The sequence below is a fragment of the Vicugna pacos genome, chromosome 14 (genome assembly GCF_048564905.1).
Source record: "Vicugna pacos chromosome 14, VicPac4, whole genome shotgun sequence".
Taxonomy (NCBI): domain Eukaryota; kingdom Metazoa; phylum Chordata; class Mammalia; order Artiodactyla; family Camelidae; genus Vicugna; species Vicugna pacos.
In genome coordinates this window covers 29,858,666-29,863,858 of record NC_133000.1, presented here as the reverse complement: position 1 = coordinate 29,863,858, position 5,193 = coordinate 29,858,666, and the positions used below count along the sequence as shown (strand labels likewise).

Sequence of the window (5,193 nt, the reverse complement as noted above, 5' to 3'; positions counted from 1 at the left end):
ATGGTGACAGATGGTAATCAGACTTATTGCGGTGATAATTTCACAACATATGCAAATGTCATGTCAAATAATTACGTTGTATACATGATACTAATATATATTAATTATACTTCAATTTAAAAAATGCAAATGACAATGGGAATAGGAGCATAGAGCCTTTAGCCTTTAGCCATGAGGATGAGTATAAAATATATTCTGTAAGCTGTGGATAATTATTAACATTAATTTTTTACTAATTCACTTTATCATTTTATTTGACAAGTAATACACTATAATACATTAGAAAATATAATAAATATTACATGATATATCACCATGGTTAACAATTTAGTGCATGTCATTTAAAAAGAAATATTTACAAAATGAGAGTATACTAAGCATCATGTTACCTGCATTTAAATTATATATGTATATCTGTTTAAAACATAATGAAAGTCCTTATGTAATACACTTCATACCTTTAAATAACTGCATAAAACATTATGAAATGTACTCTAATTTATTTGTGACAATTTCTATGTTGTTGCCTACTTATATTGCTTTTTATTATTATTATAAAGAGATAGAAAAAACAAATATTTATTAAGTACCTACCAGGATAAATAAGAAGTGATATATTTATACAATGGAATATTATTCAGCCATAAAAATCAACAATATAACGCCATCTGCAGTAACATGGATGTTCCTGGAGAATGTCATTCAAAGTGAAATAAGCCAGAAACAGAAAGAAAAATACCACATGAGATCACTCATATGTGGAATCTAACAACAACAACAAAAAAAAACATAAATACGAAACAGAAACAGACTCATAGACATAGAATATAATCTCATGGTTGCCAAGGGGGTGGGGAGGTGGGAAGGGACAGATTGGGATTTCAAAATGTAGAATAGATAAACATTATTGTACTGTATAGCACAGAGAAATACACACAAGATCTTATGGTAGCTCACAGAGAAAAAAATGTGACAATGAATATATGTATGTTCATGTATAACTGAAAAATTGTGCTCTACACTGGAAGTTGACACAACATTGTAAACTGGCTATAACTCAATTAAAAAAAAGAAAAAAATTGAAAATTTTTCCATTTTTATTTTTTAAAGCCTTTATTTATTTTCAGCCATGCAAGTGATACATTTCTTCATTCAAAATGTAATGTTCCTTGGTTCCTCAAAAACTTACACATGAAATCACCACGAGCTGCACAATTCCACCCCTAGACATATACCCTAAAGAGCTGAGCACAGGTGTGCAAAAGGAAAGCCTGGACACCACATTCACAGAAGCACTAATGACAACAGCCAGAAGGCCAAAGCGACCCTGAAAATGACATTTTAAATATAGGTCAAAGATACAAACAGAAAATTCACAGAAAAGGAAATACAAAGGTAACCTAAACATCTGAAAAGATGTGCTCAACCTTACTAATAAAAAGAAAGAGGTGAAGAAAGACTCCAAACTGAGATACTGCTTTATACCTTTCAGATCAGCAAAAATCAAGCGCTTTGGTGAGACTGTGGGGAAATCAGGAGGCTCCACACATCCTCTCTGAGTGTGTAGAACAGTACAACCCCTGGTGAGAATGATAGTGCATTTCTGAAACCACACTTATTTGTATCTCTCCTGCAGATTCACAGTGGTCCCCCTCAACCACACGGGGATACATCCCAGGACCCCCAGGGGGTGCCTGAAACACGGACAGCACTGAACTATGTTTTCTGTTCCTGACTTTCACCCACAGATGTAATGCCTTTTCCTCACACTATAGGCATAAATTTTATAATCTGAGGTTCCACAGCAAAGTGAGCACAGACTTCTTTCCTTCCTCACTTTTTCATGGATAGAAGTTTCATTCTCACTGCAGACCTTAGCAGCTGCAGCATACAGTTTCTTCTTTCCTTATTAAGTTGAGAACTTACACCTTTCACTTAAAGGAAGCACTTGACAGCTTCTCTTTGGCACACTGGAATTGCCAGCATCACAACTTTGTACTCTGGGGCCAAGATGAAGGGTCACTTGAACACAAGCACTGGGATACTCGTGCCAGTGGCTCTGATAACCCTGATAACTACTGAGTGAGTAACGTGCAGGTGGCACACCCAGCATGGACACGCTGGGTAAAGGAATGTTCACGTCCTGGGTGGGGCAGAGGGGGATGGCATGAGACTCCATCACACTACTCAGAACGGTGCATGAATTAAAACTTAGGAATAATTTATTTCTGGACTTTTCCACTGAATATTTTTGGATGGTGTTTGACGGCAGGTAACTAAAATTGTGAAGAGTGAAACCTCGAGTAAGGTAACACACACATGCAAAGTAACCTTGTTAAAAGCTTACTCACTGTAGCATCATTTGTGATGGCAATTCTTGTAGGAGACTAATCAGAGTCACGGTATATCCATATAATGGAATACAAGGCAGTCATTAAGTACAGAACAGAGGAAGCCCTCCATGTAGTAATAAGAAAAAATTCCCAAATTACAGACTGAAAATAAAACAGGTGGGAGAAACTCTGTACCTTACACTAACGACTGTACTTAAAAGTGAGGAAGCCTATATATTGGTTTTTGCTTATGTATATATTAAACACATCTGGATAGAGGAGAGTGAGAGTTTGCTGGAGGGGGAGAGAAGTGGGGAAGTGAGTTACTTTATATACTTGTTGATTTCTGAACCACGTGAATGAAGCATCTATTCCAAAATTAAATTATTATTATAAGATCTTGTAACAGGATTTAATGTTACATTGGGTTATTTGGGTATTTCTTTAAAATAAGGAAAGGGGTCCAGGTTTTGAAGAGTAAGGAAGAGGTGCATACTCAGCTGCGTGTGTCCCCTCCACCTCGCTAACCCACACGTCCACCACCACACGCGGTGAGCTGCCCCCTACATTTGCCGCCCTCGGCTCCTGCAGGACTTCTGTTTCCAAGTCATCGGGCTCTGCAGAACAAAACCAAAACAGAAAGCTTGTCTCAGAGCAAAACCCATGCAGAGAAAACTGAAGAAATCTTCTATAAATCATCATACCCAGTTTTAGGCTGATACAGCCATTTAACAAAAAATGTAGTATTTTATCCAGAGATCTTTAATCTTACTGTCCTGACTGTCTAGTTGTTTTTGAAATGATCCTTTTCCTTTTGCATTTTCACTGCCCTAAAAATACTCAAAAGAAATATAGTTCATTCTATGTTTTTCATTATTACAAAAAAAATCTTCATTCAATTTTCAGTAACATGTAAATTGCTTTCTGGAAGGTATGAAAACTAGTTTAAAGAGTAATGATATCTGTGGTTAGAAATATGGGAGGAAAACAGACTGTAAGGTCACTGATTAGTAACTAATGGGAGAGTTCAGTCATCAAAATCTTTCAATCACCAAAAAGTGTGAACAGCCAACAGTGAGTCCTGCTACCTGGACCTTGACAGTGACACTGAGAACACAGCTGCAGTGCCCTAAGTCTGTTTTCCTAGACCTTCAGATGACTACAAACAGGGAATCACCTCTGCTTGCTGGCAGTGGCTAACTTTTCACCTGGGTGGTGTTTCCTGCAAGTAAGCAGCAGTGACAAGAGTTTCCTTCCTGTTTTGGTAACTTCTCCCTGTCTGTTCAAATCAACACTATCTTGTTTCAGTTGCCATGACTCCCGCTTTTTCTCCAGAAATCCAGATACTCTTTCCTTCTCTATTTTAAAAGTTTCCAATTAGCTGTTCCATTTAGAAAGATGATTGATACTGCACCAATCCTTCAAGTGTTTACTTTTTATTCAAATGATTTTTTGGTCACACATAAAAGGTATGCACTTGGCGCCAGGGGAATCTTCAAAAAAATTTTTAATGAGTGTTTTCTGGCACCTTAAACACATCAGTATGACTCATTCTACAAACTAGATTTGTGACTGTGCTGCCCACAAAGTCAAAAATATTTTACTAAGTGGCTCTTTGTAAAAGGAGCCTACCCCTCCTCACCTGCTGTACAGCCTCCAGGACATGCCCAACAGGATTCTGTTTTTTCAAAGAAGAGGTGTCAGACAGCTCCTGGCAGTGATTCTGATGAGGAAGACTGTTTCAATTACAGGTGGATTAAAGACAGTCGCACACAGTGAATTCTCTGGTGCGCCCCTCACCCCGATGGGCTCCATGTCCCTTCCCCATGCGCCTGGGGGCAGTGTGAGGCCTGGACCATCAGGGCACAGCTGCACTGCTGGCCGCCACTCCAGCCCAGCCTTTACAGGAAGTGGCAGCTTCCACCTGGGCATCTGGAAGCCCAAGTCATCACAGAAGAACTCACCTGTCCTGGAAAGATGGTGTGGCAAGGCCTAGGGCCAAAATGAAGGAGAGAGGCCCAGCCGAGCCCTGCAAGGGCACTATGCATAGGGGTGATGCCATCTGACCCTCCAAGTAAGAGCAGCCGACAGCTGAAAACCACTGAGGGCCACCTGCAATGCCACATGGAGGAGGGCACCTTCCCAAGTCCTAATCCACAAAAGTGTGGGGTAAGATAAAACAGTTATTTTAAGCTACTGTGTCTGGGGAGCAGTTTGTTTTATAGCAACAGATAATTGAGACAGAATTTCACATCTGAAAATGAGGCTCTGAGCAGTAAGTGTACTGTGCATGTGAGGAGGACAGGGGTAATTCTGGTCAGACGGCAGACTGCATTCAAGATGGCTACAACCTTCAACTCCTTTAACTGAGAGCTGGGGCCTGTTTCCCTCCCTCTAGTCCAGGCTGGCCATCAGAGTTGGGGCTTGGCCAGGTCTGGGACCAGCCTTTATGAGCACAAGAGGCCTTCCCCAGGGGCCTGGGACCCAGGTGGGGTGTCCCTGCTGGGGACAGTGCAGGGACAGGCCTGCGGGCAGCAGCAGGAGGCGGGCCTGGCCTCGCCTAGCCTCTGAGCTGGACCCGGCAAGACACCAGTCAGGCTGTCTTGGCCCATGAGGCCAGCCCAATGGCCCACTGAGCCCCACCATGCCCTCCCCCAGACAAGGGCACATGGGTCAGAAGAGCACATGGTGAGCCTAGCCTTGACTCCATTCCTGACACAAAAAGTAGGAGACAGATAAAATGGCTGTTATTTTAACACTACATTTTGGGGTGATTTGCTATGTGGCAATAATTTTTAAAAAGACCAATTACTAGAAAAATAGCAAACCTAATTTGAAATGACTCACACAAAACAATATA

General features: G+C 40.8%; 1 long non-coding RNA gene across 1 annotated transcript; it reads right to left on the bottom strand.

Moving 5' to 3' along the window:
- Positions 1–2,731: 2,731 nt before the first annotated feature.
- On the bottom strand, positions 2,732–4,051 carry LOC140685511 (uncharacterized). Its single transcript, XR_012058760.1, has 2 exons — positions 3,976–4,051; positions 2,732–2,950 (listed from the first exon to the last, which is right to left on the bottom strand). It is a non-coding gene; the product is annotated as an uncharacterized lncRNA (long non-coding RNA).
- Positions 4,052–5,193: the final 1,142 nt, after the last annotated feature.